The 24,460-nt window shown below is 44.1% G+C and overlaps 1 protein-coding gene across 4 annotated transcripts in view; it reads left to right on the top strand.

Moving 5' to 3' along the window:
• The first annotated feature begins 8,923 nt into the window (after positions 1-8,923).
• LOC141108165 (ligand of Numb protein X 2-like) overlaps positions 8,924-24,460 on the top strand; it is a 106,741-nt gene continuing 91,204 nt past the window's right edge. Inside the window, exons 1-2 of one of the 4 annotated variants that reach the window (XM_073599477.1) lie at positions 8,924-9,028; positions 23,379-23,438. The gene's annotated coding sequence lies outside the window, so the exon portion shown is untranslated. The remainder of the gene's footprint in view (positions 9,029-23,378; positions 23,439-24,460) is intronic. The other 3 variants (XM_073599478.1, XM_073599480.1, XM_073599483.1) reach the window with 3 other exon arrangements.

Below are 24,460 nucleotides of genomic sequence, written 5' to 3'. Positions count from 1 at the left end.
CTGTTGGCTTCACAGAAACCAGTAATGTTGACAGTGGGTAGAACCTGATGGGGAAGCTGAGGGTCTATTTCCCCAACCCGTTGGCTCTCTCCTTATGATAGTCTGCAGGGAGTACCGTTTACTGTGCTGTTGCTGTTTACAACAGGAACATGAATGTTTGTTGCTTGCACCAACATTGGTCATGTGGAGACACCACAGAATTCTAAAGAATATTGCAGACATGAACTTCACCAAGTGTATCTAGTTTTGGTGACTGGAGGATAAAGACATGTGTAGCCACCATTTGGTGCCAGTTCTGAACTTGTGTCAGATATAACGGAAAACTCCTAGTATATACATATATAACGAAATCTAACATCCCTGGCATCACACCATGTCACCAAGACAGTGCCGACAGGCACCAATGAAATGGAAAATTCATAACATATACCTACTGAAATTATTGGCGCTATCGTGGTGACAGGAAAATAAGTTTACTAAAAACTCAACTCCAGCCAAAACTTGAGGACAGGTTAGAACTTTAAATGGTGTCTATGAACTAGTTAGGGAGATTTCCCCTGACCTACTGTTCTGTTTCATACCGGTCTTCTGAATAGGAAGTAAAGGCAGATCTGCCTAATGGGGACACAAATTGAAGTAAAATCCTGACTAAAGCCTTGTACACACGACCGGATTGTTGGCCAACAAAACTGTGGACTTTTGTTTGAAGGGCGTTGGCCCAAATTTGTCTTGCATACACACGGCACACAATTGTTGGCCAACAATCACGAACGTAGTGACGTACTACATGGTTTTTCAGCTCTTTAGCGCCACCCTTTGGGCTCCTTCTGCTAATTTCGTGTTAGTAGAAGTTTGGCGAGTGTTGATTCGCACTTCTCATTTCGCGCTCTTCAGTTCATTTCTGAACGGCCATTCGTCAACCAGCCATGTTGCGGAATCGGTGGAGATAGCGTGTTATTTATTATTGGCCTTGGAGTTATTGCTTTGACATTATTTTTTTGGTTGAATAATGATTTGATTTGGTATATTTTCTATATTTTTGATGCATAGAATGCACTTTTTGGTTAAGTTATATAGGCATGTCTAATTTTATTTATTTTCTTTTTTTAATGCACAATAAAAAAATTGTGTAGAATAATACTTGGCTATGTGTTTTACTTCAAATGACAGTTTGGGAGTAGGCAATTACATTTAAAAAATACAATGTAAAATTGACAAGGGATACCAATATCTTTGATCTTAGAAACTACGGGATAATGTTGTTTTGGTAACTTGCCCAAATAAAAAAAAAAAAGGAAGCATAATAATATTATTCTTGATATCACTAGAAAAAAAAGCCTTTGAAAATTAGTCTGCAATAACTCCATCAGTATCACCAGCAAAGCAGCTTCATTATTATCCCATTAACCAGTTCCTGACCGGCACACGCTGATGTACGTCGGCAGAATGTTTCTTTAAATATTTTTTGGGGATATTTATTATAGCAAAAAGTAAAATATAATGCGTTTTTTTTCAAAATTGTTGCTATTTTTTTGTTTATAGCGCAAAAAATAAAAACCGCAGAGGTGATCAAATACCACCAAAAGAAAGCTCTATTTGTGGGGAAAAAAAAGGACGTCAATTTTGTTTGGGAGCCATGTCGCATGACCGCGCAATTGTCAGTTAAAGCGACGCAGTGCCGGATCGCAAAAAGTGCTCTGGTCAGGAAGGGGGTAAATTCTTCTGGGGCTGAAGTGGTTACCCTCCCTGGCGGTATGATTATTTCAGATTTTTGGTGCTGAAAGCGGTACAATTATTTTTCATTGAAATTTGGCGTTTTATATTGTAGGCCCGTAATTCTTCTGCTCCGTACACACGGTCGGATTTTCCAATGGAAAATGTCCGATCGGATCGTGTTGTCGGAAATTCCGACCGTGTGTGGGCTCCATCGGACATTTTCCATCGAAAGTTGGAGAGCAGGAGATAAAATTTTCCGACAACAAAATCCGTTGTCGGAAATTCCGATCGTGTGTACACAAATCCGACGGACAAAGTGCCAGGCATGCTCAGAATAAATAAAGAGATAAAAGCTATTGGCCACTGCCCCGTTTATAGTCCCGACGTACGTGTTTTACGTCACCGCGTTCAGAACGATCGGATTTTCCGACAACTTTGTGTGACCGTGTGTATGCAAGACAAGTTTGAGCCAACATCTGTCGGAAAAAATCCATGGATTTTGTTGTCGGAATGTCCGAACAAAGTCCGACCGTGTGTACGGGGCATTAGGAATAACTCACTTAAATCTGTCCAAACCAGAGTCTACTAGACATCTCGGGTATGATAAAGTTTGAAAAACGAAATTATAAAGTATAATATAATAAATAACTATAAATAATTATACCAAATAATAATATAATAATAATAAAAATGATTCAATAATGTAATCAAATAAAAAACACTGAAATTTGCTCAGTTGTAAAATTATCGCTGTCATTACTTTTCAGTGTTTGATGACGGATCTCCCCACAAATCACTATCACTCAATTCTGCAAGTGATTCTAATTTATTATCGCTGTTTTCTAGCTGGTCTAAAACCACTTTTGATGTAAAGGGACGGTTTTGGTTGCTATGGACAATCTCCAGTTTCCAGGCAGAAAGAACAGTTTTTATAATATAAAACTGCATGCAGGGCACTGGAGAAACCACTAGGGACAAAAGGGATGTGAAATAATTTCATACAGTAATGTAATCTGTAAGATTACAGTATACTGTATGTATTGTGTGTGTTTCACTTTTTGAATTTGGCGCCGTTCTCCGCCCCTGTGCGTTGCAACGCTCGCAGGGAACGGAGCCCGGCTCAGTGATGAATCGAGCGGAGGACGAGCCGCTCACACTGTGGGGAGACATCGCAGGATCCAGGGGACAAGGTAAGTAAGCTCTTCCTGAATCCTGCGATACGATCCTGAGTCTGGCTCGGGGTTACCGCTTTTGATTCTGAAATTCCACCCCGAGCCAGACTCGGAAATACCGCCAGGGAGGTTAAGGAAGAAGAGAATTGTGTGCTGCATTTCGAGATCTCATAATTTGCCACGCCACGAATGTAAATTCTCCATTACGAAAGCTAGTTTACAAGACCGACCACCTCTGGCTCGTCCTTGCTTCCGAGCATGCATGTTTATACTTTGGACTTTTGTCTGACGGACTTGTGTACATGTTCAGAAAATCCGACAACAGACATTTGTCCGCGGAAAATTTTAAAACCTGCTAGCCAACATTTGTCCGCAGAAAATCCGACAATTGTCCGATGGAGCATACACATGGTCTGATTTTTCGCCAACAGCCTGTCATCCCACATTTCCCGGCGGAAAATCCAATCATGTGTCTTAATGTTCTAAACCTCCTTCACTCTATTTGAAATGAGTTTATACTGTTGTCTCTGTCCCTGTATAGACAGGAATTTGGGAAATTTTCCTTCAATTTCTGTTCTTTCTGACACCCATCAAACAGACAAGAAGTAAGGAGAAATATTCTATACTGGGGTGTGCATAGGAATAATAATTTGACAGATGATCTAAACCTTTCCCATTCTACCGAAAACAAAACATTTTGGTTGGTGTTGGATTTGTAAGCCTGGTTCAGACTATCGCGGGTATATGGGTCGCGTCTGCATGGGCACAGCAACCCATTCATTTGAATTGGCTGCTTTGTCTACGTTTAATGCAGAAAAAAGGTTCCTGCACCATTTTTGAAAGCGTAGCAGCTGGGAAGTCACATACGATTTCCCAGCAGTTCCTGGACCCGCTAACACCCTGTGTTTTTAGATGCGTGGGGGTGCCATTCAGAATGAATGGCAGCCCCGCATGTTTTTAAACAGCAGTGTGTTTTAGCTGCTGGTGGTTGTGGGTGCGGGAAGAGGTGTAATTTCCTGCACCCGCAATAGTGTGAACCAGGCCTTAAAGCGGAGTTCCAGCCGTTTCTGTGTTTATTAAAAGTCAGCAGCTACAAAAAGTGTAGCTGCTGACTTTTAATAAACCCACACTCACCTGTCCCACGATCCAGCGATGCAGCCGCCCGAAGCCTCGGTTCTCTCCCCGGCATCACTAATGTGAGCACCCGGCTGTGACAGCTTGCGGCTTCATAGCCAGGTGCACGCTGCGCATGCACGAGTCATGGTGCACCTCCTGAATGGTCGGGCAATCTTCTGGGACCTGTGACATGTCCCAGAAGATTGCAGGGAGGGAGGGGGAGACGAGAACTTCCGCTCGAGTTGCCTAGGCAGGCCAAGCGGAAGTGGGAGCTGGGTACCTGTCAAAGCTAGGTACCCGCTCTCCCCCCAAAAAATGATGCTTCCGCTTTAAGGACTCCTGAGCCCTTGACATGCCAAATGTGGCATGTCAAGGGCTCAGGAGTCCTTAAAGCGGAAGTTCCACTTTTGGGTGGAACTCCGCTTTAAGTCATGCAACTTACCAGAGCGCTGCTAACACAAATCTAGTAATGAATGGGATATTTCAGGTATGGACAGATGCTTAATTGCTGAATCGCCATAGACAAAGACAAGACATTTCTCCATTATTTCATATTCTCCTTTTGTCTGAAAACATGTTTTAAGTGAACGTTTGATTCTAGTGGAAAGGACGTCTGATTCCTGCCTTGTCCCAGTCTGGTTGCCTGTATGTAAATCCACCCTCTAGACAAATGTTTGATTGCTTTGTCAGTTTTGGCTTGCGTGCAACTACTTAAAATAGTTAGCAAAAGTCCTGCTCTGTGGTTAAGCCTAGTACTTGTGACCATGACAGATCACACCACACACAGAATGAGTACATAATATCCGCCATCAGGACATAGAAATACATAGATTGGTAAGATGACGCTTTGGCCTAGTCCTTTTTTCCCAGAAAGTAGCTCAGGTAGGCAAACGTACACAATATTGTTATTGCAGTATTAAGTAAAACCTGGGAATGTAAAGAATACAAATACAAGCAGATAAAAATTCATCTTTAATTGACCCCAAAAAAATGGGATGACAGTCTCTGACCACTTCCAGCTAGATTGGGTGATGTTCTAATGTCCATAGAAGACCCCTGATCTCACAAGAATCGGTCAAGTTAGAAAACCTGTTCTCACAGCTGTTACTCTCTCCTGAAATAAATTTCTATTGTGGCTCATCTCCTTTGCCTTCTCCAGAACATTCGGCTAATAGCAAACACAGGAGGAGCAACCATCTGGAATGGCAGAACTGGATTACCGGTGCATTCCACAGATCATCTATCTAACAGAAAAAAGAAAAAGGCCGGCTACTTGGTATCATCCAAAAAATATAAATGCTTTATTGGCTCCATGGTAAGATCCAGTGGAAGGGCATGCTTATGCCTTTTGCCCAGAAAGCCTTAGTCATAGCACCATATTCAGCTAATAGCACTTTAAGGTCTCGTTCAAACGTGCGCCTGGGGGGCACCTGTCTAAATGCTGACATGCAGCTACTCACAGCTGTAAACATGCCATGAGCACGATGTTGTGCTTTGTGCCTGCAATAATAATAACGCCGCCTTTGGTTGGCGTTCCTGCTGTTAAACGTGACTCATGCAAGTCTATGGGGCTGTGCAGCAACTGAGTGCTCACAATTTCAGTGCAGTAGTTCTGCATACATACCTTCCAACTTTTTGAGATGGGAACGAGGGACACCTATTAGCAAAAGTATGAAGGCATAGGACACATCACCTGCAAGGAGAATTATACAAAAAGATTAGTTAAGGCTGCAATTGGCTCTTGAAACTTACAAATGCAGCAATTTAGAAATTGGATGAAAGGTTTAGCACTGGGAAACACCCTTTGTAAGATAAAAAGTGCATTTTATATACAACTACCTAATGAACAGACCAAAATGAGGGACAAATGGGGAGAAACGAGGGACAGAGGGACTTTGTTCCAAATCAGAGACAGTCCCTTGAAATCAGGAACAGGTGGGATCTATGCTGCCTATAAAGTGTTAAACTGGGCAGTGAAGACGCAACATATCGCCTCCTCACTGCCTTTCAAATGCCCTGTGAAAAGTGATCCAACATGGCTTTCTCTTCAGAAGGCACTGTACATCTTAATGAGACCTAAGGCAGAAGTGCCAAAAGGAGATCAGACTATGTAACCGCGTTCAACTATCCCTGGAAGTTCCTAGGAAGCCGAATAGAATTGTGTTTAAAGCGGTTATAAATCGCAGGATGTTTTTTTTTTTTCTTACCTGCAAGGTAATGGCATAATGTGCTAGTGAATCTTACCTGAAAGCGAAGCATTCCAGCAATGCGATGTCGTGGCTGAAGGCCGCTACCATCTTGCTTTCGGGTTCACGGACTCCTGGTTTTGTGACTGGCTGGAGCCGCGATGACGTCACTTCCGCTCATGTGTGTGGAAGCAGCCAGTCACGGCACAGGGCTCTGAAGGACAGCCCGGGTGACCGTTCCTTCAGAGTGCATGCGCCAGTGATGTCACTGGCTGCATGTACAGTAAATATCTCCTAAACGATGCACATTTAGGAAATATTTACACTGCCTGCCTATAGGTATTCTTATTATAGGCTTACCTAGAGGTAAAATTTAATGATAGAACTTTACTTCCTCTTTAATGTAGCAGTCTTCTCTCACCATGGATGAAGAGGAAGAGAAAGGTAAAATATTTATATTTCGAATGATTTTAGCTACTGATGATGGTGTTTATCTATACTTTGACATCTTTACCCAACCTCTCATTTACATTGCAGAATTATCGGGACATTCCATCAACATTCTTGGCAAAGCAAGTCATGTGAGATAGAAAGTAACAAGGCAGTGCACACAGGACTGCATAGAGGGGGTGGAGGTTCGGATCTGTGTACTCAGGCATGTTTAGGGGGTTAGTGCGGGATTGTGTCCTCTGCTGGTGCTGATTATGTTTCTGTGGACATACTGTATTTGTGGTTATGTCAGTATCAGTAAGCATAATAACCATAGCAGCCCACTCGGCTCTTTAGGAGCCTGGAGGTCAAAGGAAGCCCCATTGGGCCTCATTCTCATGGGTGTTGCTGAGGCCCATACAGCATGAATGAGGGTTTTGATTAGGTGTCTGGAGCTCTATGCAGGAAGCCTATGTTAGTTAGTGGAGTGCAGTGGCTATACGGATACACCCATACATCCGAGTTTGACAGGCGTGCAGCTCCGAACGCACACTGTCTGTGTTTGGGGGGCATGCCCCAGCACACTTTTCAAACTCAGATGTATGAGTGCATGGACCTTTGTGTGTGTTTAGTTGCGATCGCCACAGGTGATTGCTGGCTATGCTAACAGGCACATATAGTGGCAGCCGCCGCACACAGCTGTCAGACCCAGCAGCAGGAATCGGTAGATTCTTGCACCTGGAATTTGCAGTGTGGCAAAACACCGGTGTGGATGGTACCCCAGAAATGTAGGTTTCTTGCCCTTGGAGCTTCTGGTCATCCCAGGCAGCACTGAAATTAAACCTGTATGCCTAATGCCATCTTCCTCAGGCTGCAAAAAATCCCAGAATGTCCCCTTCAAAAACCAACAAGATTAGCTGGAATTCAGATTCAATTTGTTAGTGGATTTAAAACTGCTAGTACATCTAATACTCCCCTCAAACTGACAATACTCGTGCCTGCTGTGCCTCCTGTGCTCCTTCATCCAGAGTGGAGGCACACATGAATGCACCCACCACATCCAATGATTGGTAAACTGCAATGCTACATTTTTTATATGGGGATATATTAATACTGCTTAAAAAAAAAGTACCTGACTATGCACACCCTTTTCCCCCAGCTGCTCTATTCACAGAAGCCATACTATTCCATGAATGGAGGAGGTTGGTATAATGGGTAGGCACAGCACTCTTGATGAGAGACCACCTCTGCTCTATTAACCTTCGCTACATGGGGGTGGGTTATTGAAGGATGAAGATTTCTGTTAAACCAGGACACAGCAGCACAGGGGACACATCACACTGGAAGCAACATCCATTGTGCCATTTTTTTTTTAACCACTTGCCGCCTGCCCACAGTACATTTACTGTGAGTGGGTGGAAGCTGCAGACACTGCGACATTCCAGTACATCACAGCACACATGTGCACTAGTGTGCCCCGCTGCAATACAGTGACTGTTGTGTAGCTGGGGTATCATGTGATCATTATGACCAATCATAGCAATCGCATGATTAAATGTAAACAAAACAGTCATGAATGGCTTCCATTCATGACTGCTTGCTTACTATTCTGATTGAACCACAGCTATCACATGGCACCTGGCACCCTGTACCATGTGATTATCACAGATCACAATAGTAAGAAAGCTGTCATGAATGAAAGCCATTAAAGAGGAAGTAAAGCCTGATGGGTTTTACTTCCTCTTTTTTCCCCTGCAAAGTAAAAGCATAATGGGCTAGTATATATCGCTACACTGATCAGTACTGCCGGCTATAGCCTGTGCCATGGATTGAGCGCCAAAAACCCATCAGGTTGATTGCACAGAAGTTAATCGGTAATGAAGTCGATCAGTAGATTGATTTCTGTACAACCAGCCTGCCCATACAGTGATAGAAAGCTGGTCGGTCCCTGATGAACCTGACACATTTTGATCCATGTAGGCTGGCTTTTAGGGACTGATAATACCGTATGTACTATTATATAAATAGCTGTACTAATGAGTAGATTAGTGATCAGTAAAATATCACAGGGTACACGTCCCTGTATGATCCATCATCTGTGAGCAGAGGGAGGACTGCTGAGGAACCCCCACCAGGACTGGGAGTGAAGAAAACACATCTGATGGTAAACATTAGGATACAATGACGGAGCGATGGGTTGTTGTGTTGTCATTATTGTGGAGCACACAGGAGACGATGAAATGTACACAGACCAATCTCCGGTGTCGTTTTACCTGTCCGCCCCGCCCCCTCTGACTGTCCGCCCCGCCCCCTCTGACTCACTTCCCTCTCCACCCAGGTGAGGCGCTTAGGACGTTCCCGGCAGTGTAGTCCCCAGGTGAGCTCTTCTCTCCGGACCCCACACCTGAGGTATGTACTCAGGACTTACCTTCCTGTGTCATGTCAGGTCACTGACCTCTGGGCCGACCTCATTGTGTACTGAGCGCAGCTGTTTCCCTCCGAGGACTGCTGGGACTTGTAGTTCCACAAGCTCTGTAGGAGCTTTGCCTCTATGGGGAGATGTGGAAACACCTAGTCTTAGCTAAATGGGGGCGTGCTATTTATTTTAACCCCTTCTTACCTGGGTGGAGCCATATAACAGTATACCCAGCCAGTCCAGCTTCACCTCCTCACAAAGTCCTATATTGTGTGTGACGTCATCAGGAGGTCAGCTGTGTCTTTGGGGGTCCTACATCAGCCTGGACCCTCCTGGGGGGGGTCCTCAGTTTTCACCATCATATGCATGTACCTAATTAGATTGTAAGCTCTTGTGTTTTATTGTATTGTAACTATCCTGTCTCCCTGTATATTGAAAAACACTGTGTAAACTGATCGGACCCTCCATTCACCCCTATGGAGTGGTGGATGTCAGCCGTGACATGTCCGCTGACACCCGCCGCTATCTGATCCGGTCCTCAAAATCCAGCTGGATGGTGGTCTTATTTTCCATCTGTCTGGCAGAACGGATACGATCAGATGAAGAAGGATAGGTGGTCGGCTTTCACCTGATTTCCCCGTAGAGGAGAGCAGGACTGGGTCCATCTCGGCTCTGCACAGTGATTGGACACGGACCTGTCATCCGCCTGTTCAGTGGTGATCAATGGAGCGATTCACCACTCAGCAAATGGATTCTGTCCAATGGAGGCGCCTGTGTGAAAGGGGCCTGATGTATGTGTTTTATTTTTTATCTGGAGTTTAGCTCTAAAGTCATTATTTGTTCTCTTTAATTATGTACTGTAGTATATTATGAGAAATATTACAGCTTTTATTTGCCATAAATATCCATGTAAATGATTAACTTTTATTATACACTGATACATACAACCAATTACAAATGTCGGAAAGGTTGTCCTTGACATAGAACTCAAGGCAAAACCTTTTTTTTTTTTTTCATATCAGATAGAGTAAAGCCAGGTATTACACATATTGAAATATCTGGTCCTGGAGAAGCGGACGATTGATCTGTGTGTACACGTCTGTTCAATAGACATCAGTCATTAGAGACCCCCACTGTCACAATACAATAGTGCAGGTGATCCCAGCATTCACATTGTTTGATTGTGTGGATGCAGGAATATGGATTTCTGCCAAGACACCTTTCTTTTATGTCAGGAACAGTTCTAGATTACATTTTCCTGCATATATTTTATTGTTTCATCCCGGATACCCCGGAGCTAAACATGTTCTTCATTTCAAAATGGATATTGGCACCAGGAGTCCCTGCATGCTCCTCATATTGTCTCCACTATAGCACTGTATGTACAACCACAACGTTTTTGGTTTTGTATAAAATAGGAAATTGTTAGAACCACATGAGTTTTCTCTTCTGTTTTGTCATCTGTGTCTCATTGGGAAGATTTCCCTTCACGTCTCATCCTTTATATCTCATGCACATGGATGGTTTGAAGCTAAAAAATGCAATCCTGTAAAATCCCAGCATTTTCCCCAGCAGTAGGTGACTTGTACAGCTGGCCATAGAAGTGAATAGCTATTCACACTTGTACTCGAATATATACCAATCAGCCATAACTTTATGACCACTCACCTAATATTGAGTAGGTCCCCACTTTGGCCCCTTACCACGTGATCAACTGTCACCCAATGACAGCTGATCACGTGATGTAAACAGAAGATCGGTCACCGGCTTCAGTGCAATGGACATCGGACCCGAAGAGGAAGCGCCCTCATCTGTGCCCCACAATACCACCTTCCAGTGCCACCTGCTTTTATAGTGCCCACATAGTGCCACGAATCTGCATAAGTGCCAGCAATGTGTGCTACCTATCAATGCCCACCAGTGGTGCCAATCAGTGCCACCTATCAGTGTCACCTATCAGTGCCCATAACTGCCACCTATCAGTGCCGCCCATCGACATACATCAATAAAGGAGAAAATTTACCTGTTTGCAAAATTTATTAACAAAATATAAAACGGTTTTGTTTTGTTTTTTTTTGTGTTTTTAAATTTCGGTCTTTAATTTTTTTTAACAAAAAAAACCCAGAGGCGATCAAATACCACCAAAATAAAGCTCTATTTGTAGGGAAAAAAATGATAAAAATTTCATTTCTGTACAGTGTTGTATGACCGCGCAATTGTCGTTTAAAGAGTGACAGCGCTAAAAGCTGAAAATTGGTCTGGGCAGGAGGGGGTTTAGGTGCCCAGTAAGCAAGTGGTTAACCACGAGTGGCCACTGTAGGCAAAGCTACATACCGGTATGTCCCTGCCTACTTTCGGGTTTAGGATGTTCGCCCGGGTGCCCCCACATCAGACACCCACTGTGGGTGTACACAGCAGGAGCCTGTCGGCAAGTCTCGACCAATGATTTATGTCTGGGACCTGCTGATTAGCTGTGTCTATTCACAGTCCAAAGCTCTGTTATGATACAGAGGAAGCAGCACTCTTTACACACATGCATAGCTAGGCACACATTTAACCCTTTGATCACCTTAGATGTTAACCCCTTCCCAGCCAGTGTTATTAATACAGTGACCATATATAGTATTAATGTCACTGGTGATGTCCATGGCACTGAAGCAGGCCATACACGGTTCGAATCTTGCTGAACCGGCCGAGATTTGAACCATGTATGGGCAAGCTGAATGTACATAGTTGATTGATCAACTTGGGTACAATAAGCATGCTGGGTTTCTCCTGCGATTATTACTAGCGGCTGCTATAGCCACTAGCAATAATCACTGTCTTCTCCCAGCGGGGAGGGCTTCCCCCACCCCTCTGCCAGGAGAAGACAATGGCCTGGCAGGAGAAATTCCCAAATCCCACATCACTGTCTGTGTTGATGGGGGAATCGAGCAAATTTATTTCCTGTGAGCCGCGGTTGCAGGAAAGAAATTTGCTCCTTGTATGGCCGGCCTTAGTCAGCCCCCCCCCTTCCCCAGTGGCAGTGTCGGATTGCCCACCGCACTATTGCAGTCCCATTATAAGTCGTTGATCGCTGCCATTTAGTAGTATTAAAAAAATTAAAATATAGTATATTTACCATTCGTTTGTAGGTGCTATAACTTTTTTTTTTTTTTAATCCAAGACATGTGGCAGAATACATTTTGGCCAAAATCCAGTTAAAGTAGTGCAGTGCCAAATAGCAAGAAATGGCCTGGTCACGAAGAGGTGAGATTTTCCGGAGCTTAAGTGGTTTACCCACTTAAAGTGGTGTTCCGGCCGAAATGATACTTTTTAAATAAAAATACCCCTATAATACACAAGCTTAATGTATTCTAGTAAAGTTAGTCTGTAAACTAAGGTCTGTTTTGTTAGTTTATACCAGTAGTTTATTTTATAAACTTACAGCAGGCCGTGGCCATCTTAATTGTGGGCATCTGAAGCCAGACTGTATTTCTTCCTGGATCTCATCCTTGCAGATCTCGCACATGCTCAGTGCAGCACAAGCAGTGTAATAGGTTTCAGGTCAGTTTTCCATAGCAACGGCAGTTTCAGAGGAAGTTGCTGCCCCTTCCCAGAAAGCATTGCAAACAGGAAATGATGCGATGGGCCGCGGCCAGGGAGGAGGAAGTGAAAAATGAATACAGCAGATATACAGTAGGTGCTGAGAATTTTTTTTTTTAAATATCCAATTTGTTTACAGTGCACAGTTTAGTGAGGGATGCAGAAGAGTTGTAAAAGTGGGTGGAACTCCACTTTAAGGACCTAGCCTATTTTTTAGACTCAGTGTTTACAAGTTAAAATCTTTTTTTTGCTAGAGAATTACTTAGAACCTCCAAACATTATATATATTTTTTCTAACACCGTAGAGAATAAAATGGCGGTGGTTGCAATACTTTCTGTCACACCGTATTTGCGCAGCGGTCTTACAATCGCACTTTTTTTTGGAAAAATACACTTTTTTGAATTAAAAAAAAGACAACAGTAAAGTCAGTCAATATTGTTAAAGATAATGTTACGTCGAGTAAATTGATACCCAACATGTCACGCTTCAAAATTGCGCCTGCTCGTGGAATGGCGACAAATGTTTACCCTTAAAAATCTCCATAGGCGATGTTTAAAAATTTCTACAGGTTACCAGTTTTAAGTTACTGAGGAGTTCTAGGGCTAGAATTATTGCTCTCGCTCTAACGATCGCGGCGATACCTCACATATGTGGTTTGAAATTTGTTTTCATATGTGGACGCTACTTGCGTATTTTTTTTTTCTTCTTTATTTTACTTTTTATTTTGACACTCCTTTTTAAAAAAAAAAAAATTTTGGCTCAGATCTCATATTTACACTAAAATGCAATTAAAAAAATAAAAAATTGGGGCGGAAGTGACATTTTGAAGTTGCTTCCGCCCTCCAATGCTTTGGAGCCGAGTGGGGGCCATCTTCCCCTCACTCAGCATCCAGGCAGTGAGGGGAGCGGTCGAACGTCTCTGCCGCTACCAACGGCTCCGGCAAGTGGTGGAGACGACCGGAGGGAGGCGAGAGGGGCCCTCTCCCGCCACCAATTAAAAGTGATCTTGCGGCGAATCTGCCGCAGAGACCACTTTTATCCTAAAGAGAAACTCGCCCCGTTCCTGAAAATATCGGGGTTATGGCCGCTAGCTGCTGCCATAACAACGTCAAAGTACCAACGTACAGGTGAAGTGGTTAAGTGATTCTACACCCTATTAATTTATCTTTTTTTTTTTTTTTCCCTAAAATTAAAAACTAACTTCCTTCTCTTCTGGTGTCTCCTGCTGGCGCTCTCTGCTACTCCGAGTTCCCGATAGCAAGCCGTTTGCTATGGGGGAACTTGTGTTAAGGCCCGTACACACGATACGAAAATCAGAAGTAACATTTCGTCCGAACGATCTGCCGATTTTTGGATCGTTAGTATGGTGCTTTCGACAGCCGATTCTGATTTTTTATTTATTTTTTTTTCCATACGACAAAAGCTGCAGACTATATAAAATTTTACTCGTACGTGAACACAACATTTGATCTTCGTTTAATCAGAATGGTTTTTGCCCGACTATGCATGCTCAGAAACCAAAGAACACTTACAAAACAATTCAACACCTTACATCGCTTCTGAAGTTGAATTCTGTCGTACGAGAATTTTTCATATGGTGAGTAACCTCTTCACTTTTGACATCAGACTAGCATGCAACAAAAAACAGATGAACATTTGTCCGAAAATCTGTGTGTACGAGGTTTAAGTGTGCTTCCGAGCCAGGCTGTGTGCTGCTATAGACACACAAAGCTCGACTCGGCCCTGCTCCCTCCTCACAAGATTTGACTGATCGCAGCAAGAGCCAATGGCTCCCAATGCGGTCAGCAAAACCTTTGAGACTAGGAAGAGGGGAGAAGAGCTGCCTCAGACAGGACAGTGCTGGATTGAGAATGGACTCGGGTAAGGACACTTGTCCCAGTTTTTATCACCGTCATTAGGGAGACTCGCCCTCTCTCTTTGTCCTATTTACCATTATCATTGAAAGTAAAAGAAAATCACATATTTTGGGTTGTCCCCAGAAAAGTGATAGAGGGTAAATCTTCCAATGGGGATGCTTGTTCTGGTAACCTGGGATTCCCTTAGGTTGCAGGGATTTCCCCTTACTTCCTGTTTTGGCTATGGGGCAGAAAGTGAAAGTAAATCTCAGCACTGGGACAGAGGGCAAAAATAAACCTTACAGGGGTTGTAACCCTCCCTTACTCCAACCTAAGATGAAGAAAAAATTTTGCCTATAGTTCTACTTTAACAAGTTGCCGCCCACCGTTAAATGACGGCGGGGCCGTGCGGCTCTTTCTGGGACGACGTCATATGGCGTCCCAGAGCGGCTGCAACTGCGTGCCCACGGGGGCGTGCAGCGCGGCAATCGTGGCCAAGCCGTGTTGCTAGGACACGGCGCAACCCCGATCTCTGTAAAGAGCCGCGTCCGCGGCTCTTTAACCATTTGATCGGCTGTGTTCGATCACAGCCGGTCACATGTAAACTCGGAAATGCTGGTAATCGGCGCTCCTCACCTCACACTGACAGTATCTCCTCACAGGAGACATCTACACTTGTAATCAGGGCACTGATTACAATAGCGACACCAACGCCACAAATCAGTGCCAGTGATGAGTGCCCATTAGTGATGCCAGTCCGTGCTGCCCATCAGTGCCTATCCGTGCTGCTTATCAGTGCCACATATCAGTGCTCATAAGTGCGGCATATTAGTGCCTCCTCATCAGTGTGACCTAATTAGTGCCCATAAGTACTGCCTCATTGGCAGGGCCGTCTTACTGAGCGGGCACTCATGGGCACTGCCCGGGGGCCCCAGTTGCTCCTGGGGCCCCATCAGGGCCAGTTCATCTTCTGTCACAACTTTCCAGGATCGGATGCCTGCGGCAGAGCTGAGGTGTGGAAGGACTTTAGTCTCTGCACTGTAAAGTGTGTGACAACGATCAGCAGTGCGCTGGGGCTGCCTGGTTCGGGGGTCGGGCGGCTGCTTCTGCCTGCGGGGACGGGCTGGCTGTCAGGACAAGTGTCTCTCCTTCACTGAGAGATCTAAATGTCGGCAGGTGGCAGCCAGCTCCATGGCAGCAGTTGGAAATTCCCAGTGAAGTGTGCTGCCTTGTAGCTGCCTGTGCCGACCCTGCTATCTATCTAATCTATCTAATCTATCTAATCTATCTAATCTATCTAATCTATCTATCTCAGAGTGAACAGCACAGGACCTCAGGGTGTTGAAGACCCCTGTAATCTAACCAATCGCTGAGTCCAGCTAGGCTAGCAACCCCACCCCCCTGATGTGGACACACACAGCATGGTGCTAGACAGGTGTGTGTGTGTGTGCAACTGCAGCATGAAAACTGCAATTGGAGGAGACTAGAGGCTGGAAAATCGGTAAGTCCGCTGTCCAGACACCCCCCTTAACATAACAAATGTCCTTCTCTGCTCCTCTGACCTGGTTCAGACTGTGCGGTGTGGGAACTGCATGCGACTGTGAACAGGAATCGCACTGCATTCCTGTTCAAATCACATGCGATTCTTCAGCAGTGCGAATTGAGCCATTCATTCTGTATGGCTCAAATCACACCAAATCTGCACCAAAGTGGTCTAGGACCCTTTTTTCTTTTTTTCTTTTTTTTTGGTCGCCCCTGAATCAATTCTGCAAATCACACTGCGCTTTGCAAACCGATTTCAGGGTGTCGTTACCTTATCATACACACCTGCAGCGGTTCGCATGAACGGGTGTGATTTGGAGGTGGTGTGGAATCTGCACAGAATTTGTTGAGAATTCACAGCGCAAAAGTGTGAACCGGCACTTAGGCTGCTTTCACATTGAGGCGCTTTACAGGCGCTATAGCGCTAAAAATAGCGCCTGCATAGCGCCTGTAAAGAGCCTCTCCTATCACTCCAGTGTGAAAGCCTGAGTGCTTTCACACTGGAGCGGTGCGCTTGCAGGACGGTAAAAAAAGTCCTGCTAGCTGCATCTTTGCAGCGCTGTAGGAGCGGTGTTGAAATCAATGGGCAGCACCGCCGCTGCAGTGGTGCTTTGCGGCAGTTTTAACCCTTTTTCTGTCACTAGCGGGGGTTAAAAGCGACCCGTTAGCGGCTGAATAGCGCTGCTATAACGACGGTAAAGTGGCGTTAAAAATAGCGGCGCTTTACCGCCGATGCCCCCAATGCCTCAGTGTGAAAGCAGCTTTAGCATCTTACTGTAAAAAAACTGCTGCACATGGTTGCATTTGGTAAGCAGTAGTGCCCGCCAAATACAACTGGTGATTATAATTCTTGCTGCAGTAACGAATCAAAGCATTGTGGCTCCAGCATGTGTACACCCCCCAGCTACTGTCTTGTCAACAATTCACTCAAGCTGCTGCATTACAACATGCTGTGCTTTTCTTTTTTAACCACTTGCCAACCGTATACTGTGTGTGTATGTATATGTGTGCGTTATATATATATATATATATATATATATATATATATATAATATTGTGGCGGAGCAGCTCTCCTGCGCAGCATCACATACCTAGTACATGATCCTGGAAGTGCAGCACACTAGCCGCTCTCAATCAACTCCCACTGTGATTGGACACAGAGGAAGCCAATCAGTAGGTCCAGTGGACTTGATGTCCACCGGCACCTGCGATCGCTCGGGACACAGGCAGACTGCTGTTCTGCCTATGTAAACAAGACAGACTGACGTTCTGTCAGTAGGGAAGGTATTGATCCTGAGTTCTCGCAAAACAGGAACATAGGATCAATGCCTTCCTCTAGTAAAAGCACTCCCCCCCCCCCCCCACAGTAACCAAGCACACACTAGGCACACAGGTAGCAAGCACTCCCTAGACCAGGGATATGCAAATAGCGGACCTCCAGCTGTTGCAAAACTACAAGTCCCATCATGCCTCTGCCTCTCGGTGTCATGCTTGTGGCTGTCAGTCTTGCCATGCCTCATGGGACTTGTAGTTCTGCAACAGCTGGAGGTCCGCTAATTGCATACCCATGCCCTAGACACACAGTTAACCCCCTGGGTATCATTAGTACAGTAACAGTTTTTAGCACTAATCACTATATTGGTGTCTAGCAACTATTTATACTTTGATTCTTGAGAGTAGGTGCGTAAATTGGGGAAGGCTTGTAGGGGCCCCAGTGCATTACTTTACCCAGGGGCCCATGATGCTATTAAGATGGCCTTGCTCATCGGTGCCCATAAGTGCCACCTCATCAATGCCCACCAGTTCAGCCTATCAGTGCCACCTCATCAGCACACATCAGTGAAGGAGAAAAATTACTTAATTACAAAATGACTATTTGGCAATCGGCAACTGTTGAGTCAATAAACAGTCTGGTCAGAAGTATGATTAGTAGTGGCTCATTGTAAAAATCAACCTCCACCCCATACCTGTATTTCAGAGATGTACTAAGTGTTTTTATTTACTTTTTTGCAGGGTAAATATTAACCAGGTTTGTTTTGTTGCCCCCTCCCCAGCAGCATATACTCCCCATCTGTTTGCTCCCCTTCTGCTCTGGTCAGCCACTGGTAGCAAGGACAGAAAGCCACGTGCCAATTCTAAGTCGCTGTTGGAGCTTACACATGGTTGATGACTCTTCCTATCTGGCTGCATTCGTTTTCATTTATCAGGCAATGAGCAGAGAGCAGAACATTCCTGGTATTTCCAAAATGCCATGTCCTTGTCACTGCCTGAAATGCAATAAAAAAAATGGTATCTTCTGTGAACTACTGGTCCCCTCACCCTTGTGTAATAGAGATGATCAGGCAGACAGGTTTACAGTATAGCCTGTGTGATAACTATGGCTCCCTCTGTAGCTACAGGAACATGAAATGTCAGTCACAGCATTACAAGGTGAAAATAAAGGGAAAAGAGCCTGAAAAAAGAAAACTAATGCAGACATCTCATCCAAGGACTAAAAGGCTGCAATATTAAAAATGTTTTTGGGTTTAGATACACCTCAAAGCAAGCCTGTTGTTTTGCACTGCATGGATAGAAATATGAGTGCTGCATTGTTGGATTGTTTTGTAGGTGTTGGATGTTGTCCTTAATTCGTGACTTGGCAACCAGAAGTCTATTTGCATATCAAGTGCCCCTGATGCTTCAGTGGCTGCATGCTTTTTTGGATAAGAAATAAGTGAAGCAAGGACAAAAGTAACCCTCTGCCCCAGAACTGGCTTTGTCTCTAAAAAAAAAATAAATTCACCATAGCAGCTCCAGTGATTCTTCTTACTGGTTCCTTTTAAAAGAATATAAACCAGTATCCAAGGTCTGTCAAGAAAGTATCCAGCCATGTTATTAGAAAAGTAGAGACATTTATTTGAAGACGATACAAGGTGCAAGAAACATTGTACGTAGGACAATGAGGCCTCAGTCTCATACAAAGTAGGCACTTTGGGACCTCACACAGTTCATTCATCATCCTCTCTTGCACAAGATCCTGTGTCAAAATCTCGGAGACAGTCGTTTTTGGAATCCCCAGATCAGCTCCTAGTTTTCGTCAGTTGCTGGTCTTTATTGATTGCAGCCCATACACATTGAGCATTCTCAGGTGTTCTGCTTATTGCAGGCATTCCAGAACATGCATCACTTACAACAGATCTCAACCAATTTTAAGGCTGGGTTCACACTATTGTGAATTGGATGTGGTTTTCTCTGCATCCAATTAGAATAGCAGGAGATTGTGACCGGCTCTCTATGGAGCTGGTTCATACATCTCCACAGTGGCTCCAGTGCGAATTGCACAGGCGTCCTGTGCTTCTTTTGGTCTGTTTCAGGTCAGAATTCAGCCAAAACATCAGGCTGAAATCGGACCTGAAACGGTGAATGGAGACGCACCGGACTGCTGCTGTGAGCCAGAGCATGCTGCAGTGTGAACCCAGCTTGAAGCATTTGTGCCACACTTCTATTTGCATTGCACCCATTGCATCGTCCCCAAAAGCCTTCTGAATCATCCAAATAGTTTCCGTGGAGGAATGTTAAAGCTTAACAAAAATTTGATGCATATTCATTGCTCTGCTGGCTCAGTCATTTTACATGCAATAACCACAAAGTACACATGCTCACTCAATGGCATTTAGTGCCCCTACTGGCTAGTACAGTGAAGTCGGCATTGTTCACACATGTGCATTCCAGTCCACTTTCTATGGTTGCCAGGTTATATCGATGCCACGCAAACTGTTCTCATTACAAAGCCTGGATTTTTTTCTGGACTGACCTTGTATACATGTCCACACCTACCCAACACTCGTCAAATTTTAGCTGGTGCAGTATGCGGTTGTGCTTGTAAACAGCTTTTGTTGTAAAACAGGCCCCAGTCTTGCATTGGTCTCCTTACATATATTAAGTCTAATGATAGAATTAGTGGATGAATTAAGAGGGTCTATACTCAGTTCCTGGCCACGTGTACAGTATTCAGTTCTCCATCACACGTTTCAGGAGACCTTAATGTATTCCTTGTGGCTTTGTACGCCACGATGTGTGTGCTAATTACCTGGAGAGGGCGTGACGCCCAGATCTATTTTTAATTCTCTTTCTGTCCAAGAATGAATGTGTTTGGTGTGTCCAACTACCTATCCATCCCAAGGGAACACAAATTGTTCTAACTTGCTCTTACCATGCTATGAAACGTAATCCTAAATCCGTCATCTGGTTCTCGGGATTGTTTTTGGAGTGTTCTTTTCTGAGAAGCCCTAATACTTTTATACTGGTTATAGGAATGTGTGCTCATATAGGGGCTTGCTGTCCGCTTTATTAACACATCAGCTGCATCTTCACCTGTATTGTACATACAGTATAATGCTTAGCTTCTTAGTGAGTAGATGTAGCTGGCATGCTATGTAGCAAATAGTATATGGTTTTATGGTCTAGGTCAGCCTTTAAGTTTCTTCAGGAGTACCTTGTCAAAATGTCTCAAAATTGCCTAAAAATTTTATACAAGCTAGCGGGTGGATGAAGCACCATTACAACCTTCAAGCCATCAGTATCCTACCAACCAGCATCATTTGGCACCTGCACAAGTGCACAGCATCCTTAATTGCGTCTCCTGTGCCCCTATTTGTCAGCACTGGGGTCACATTAGCTGAGTGAGGGAGAGTAGCACTGGAATATTAGACTGTACTTGTTTCCTGCGTTTATATAAAACTATTAATTTTTTTTTTTTTACATTTTAGAATAGGGTGCCTCAAGATTGTGAAGAATTTTAAAGGGTTCCTTGACTGAAAAAGGTTGAGAAACACTGGTCTAGGTAGTCTGCTCCTGAACTCATGGTGATCAGTTTAATTTTATATGGATTAGAGCGATTTTCTTTCCTGCAACCAGGGCCAGCACCAACATAAGGCAGCCAAGCGACTGCCTTAGGGCACCAGGAGAGGGAGGGCACTAAAGCCGGGGGTCCCTCAAGAAGTGCTAATGCTGGTGCCGGCCCTGCTCACACTTTTACCTATCTTAGCACAGCAGACATGGGGCATGGTGGCAGGCAACACAGCCCCGGGCGCTGCCTCTACATGCTGCCATCTGCTCCTACCTCCTCCCTCCTCCCTCAGATGCAGGGCAGATGATGGCCTTTCTCTTCTGCACACCCCTTTCTCTTCTCTTCCTCCAGCCCCCGCTATGAACAGACCCCTTCCACAGAGTCCAACCTCTAGTCAAGCACAGAGACAATCCCAGCTGAACTGGTGGCAAGTGAAATGAGGGGGAACCTGGGGAGGAGCAGAGTAAGACTAGGAAGAGGGGCCAGCAGGCACAGGAGCGGGAATGGCACAAGTGAGGATCCTCAAGGAAAGGTAGGGCAAGACTTGGGTGTCTTATTATGTCTGACTATCTGTGCTGCTTATTATACAGTCTACTGCATGTACATCATGGGGACCCTCTAGAGGTGAACAAATGAACAATAGATGGGGACATGGACACAGAGCAAGGCAAGAAGAGAGATGGGGGCAGTTAAGGAAGCTACATGGGGACAGAACAAAGGAGATGGGGACAAAACAGAAGACCTTGACAATAAGGCCCCTTTTCACATGTGGACACAGGGTGGAGGAAGCCGTCCCCACCGGGAGAACACGGTGATTATTGCTAGCGCCTATAACCGCCGCTAGCAATAATTGCATGTAAAATTCAGCAGGCTGGTTGTATCCAAGTTAATAAATCGATCATTCAGCCTGCCCATACCTGGATTGTATCTCGGCCGGTTCCTGCCAAGATTCAAACCGTCTATGGCCGGCTTAACACTACAGTAACTCTGAACTCACTCTTGTTGTGTCTTTGTTGAACACGTGATTCTAGATCACTGTTGCACTGCACAGGTATTGAATATACATTTTGGAAAAAGATATGTGTTTATAACTTCCTGTTGAATATATTCTAGTTTTACAAGATATACAATGTTGTACCAAATACACATTTCATTGAACTAGATGGACTTTTTCAACCCAACTAATTAGGATATAGTATAGTGTATAGTATAGATCACCTGTGACATTTAAAATTCTGTCCAGCCAGTCCTGCAATTTACCCAACTCTGCCAGACATCAAAGCCAGGCTGGTGATCTGATTTTTCCCTACTGTAGTTAGGTAGTACAGCTATGTCATCTCCCTGCCCCCAGCCTATTGGGTGGACAGTGAAGGAGAAGCAGTATACGAAAGATCTCCTCTCTCTGCTTAAGCTGGTCATACAATGTGTGTGTTTTTTTTTTTTTTTTTTTCCCTCTATCCTCCTCCTATCTTCCTCCATTCACGCAAACGAGGTGTATTGAGGAATCTCCCCTTTCCAGGACATTGTATTGTGACAGTGGACTTGTGGCTCTCAGAATACACTGATCAGTGGCCACAACTGTCTATCGATGGAAAATGTTAATGTTTGTGCGGGACTCCTGTTTTTTTCCCAGGTCTAATGAATAAACCCTTTTTATATAGCAGATGAAGAACTCCCTGGCTGTGTAAAAGTGTCTTTGTGGAAAAACGTTACAAAGTTTACTAAAGGATTAGTAGATACTTTCACTGGTCCACTTTATTATTGCCCAAGTCACCTTGGAATGTATCTGTTGGATACATTCTGACATTTTTTAGGAAAAAAATACCAGTGTGTTTCCTATATTAAAGCAGCCTGAAAAAATGAGAACGGTTGCAGGATATGGAGTAGACCAGGGGTGTCAAACCTAATTTCATTGCGGGTCGCATTAACATTATGGTTGCCCTCAAGGGCCGTTTGTATCCGTAAGACTATATACGGTAATTGTATCTACTCTTTTTCATATTAAATAATTGCCTCTGCATTTGATTAGTAATAACGTGAGACTTAAACTTTGAAGTGCAGGTGCAGACCAGCATGATGGCCACTCACACTCCTATCCTAAGTCTGAAAAGGATGGTCGCACACTGCTGGTATCATCCATAAGAAACTTTATTGGAAATTGGTTAGATAGAACATGGTTCTATCATGATGTTTTGTCTGAGAAGTCTCCAATAAAGTTTCATGTTAATGATACCAGCAGTGTGTGTGACCCTCCTTTTTCTACTGGCATAAAATTGTATTATTATAAACAGATTTCCGGAGCACCCCACCCTCCCTCACAGTGCACCCCCCCCCCCCCCCCACCTTGTACTGCTGCTGAGAAGAAACTGGAGACGGGGCCACAGAAGAGGTGTGAGGGCCACATGAAATGGCCTGAAGGGCCACATTCGGCCTTGTGTTTGACACATGCAGAGTAGACGCTTACTTTTCTTAATGTGCATAGATAAATGATTGAAAGTTCTCATATCTTGTGTGTTGTTTTTATATTATAGCAACATGTATCATCATGTGACATCTAGGAATGCATGATTATCACTTTACTACTAAGAAAGGTATGTAATTCATACACCTCTTTTCATGGGGACACATTTCAGTTACACTTTTACTATAACCTGAAAGTTTTTTTTTTTTTTTTTTTTTTTTTTTTATGTGATTTATTATTTAGTGTGAAGCATATTATTATGTATATCTAATGAGCAAGTATGGCTTCCTCCATGTGTATGCCCTTCCTATTCAATGTATTCCAAGTGATGACCAGATCCAGCCACCGTGCTATTTCAGAGCTCCTGTGAGCCATGTTGTACTGTGCATGGGTGTATATTTCCACAGAACATATTACTGAGAATGTGTCTCCTTGTATGCCTGCTTTCTATTAGACTGTATGGATAAAGTTTGTGCATGCATAGTAGTGTGTTGCCTGCTGCTTGGAGTATTGCAGCACCAATTGTTTTTTTAAATTGTTCATATACACGTTTGTGTGTGTGTGTGTGTGTGTGTGTGTGTGTGTGTGTGTGTGTATGTGTGTATATATATATATATTACATTTTTTTATTTTTTTAAATAAAATAGTTTATTTACATTAGGGGAAATATCAGCTTTATTCAGAAAGTCCATCCAGTCCAGTGTTGTCTTCTGTGTAACTGATGCTTCTGGGGGTTCCTGCTCCTCCTTGCTGCCATCTTTTTTTTTTGTCACTTCCTGATGACACACAACTGGCTCCCTATTACACATGTACAAGACACCACAGGGTTACTTCTACTCATAACACCAAAAAGAAGCAATATACTTGCCTTTCCAGTGGCCTCTATATTAAAAAGCTGCCACATCTCCACTTCTCAGCCGCTGATATGCCCCGTACACACGGTCGGATTTTCCGATGGAAAATGTCCGATCGGAGCGTGTTGTCGGAAATTCCGACCGTGTGTGGGCTCCATCGGACATTTTCCATCGGATTTTCCGACACACAAAGTTGGAGAGCAGGAGATAAAATTTTCCAACAACAAAATCCGTTTCGGAAATTCCGATCGTGTGTACACAAATCCGACGGACAAAGTGCCACGCATGCTCAGAATAA

The sequence above is a fragment of the Aquarana catesbeiana genome, linkage group LG09 (assembly GCF_042186555.1).
Source record: "Aquarana catesbeiana isolate 2022-GZ linkage group LG09, ASM4218655v1, whole genome shotgun sequence".
NCBI classification, from domain to species: Eukaryota; Metazoa; Chordata; class Amphibia; order Anura; family Ranidae; genus Aquarana; species Aquarana catesbeiana.
Note: the sequence above shows the minus strand (reverse complement) of the source record. Positions and strands in the feature narration are given on the sequence as shown.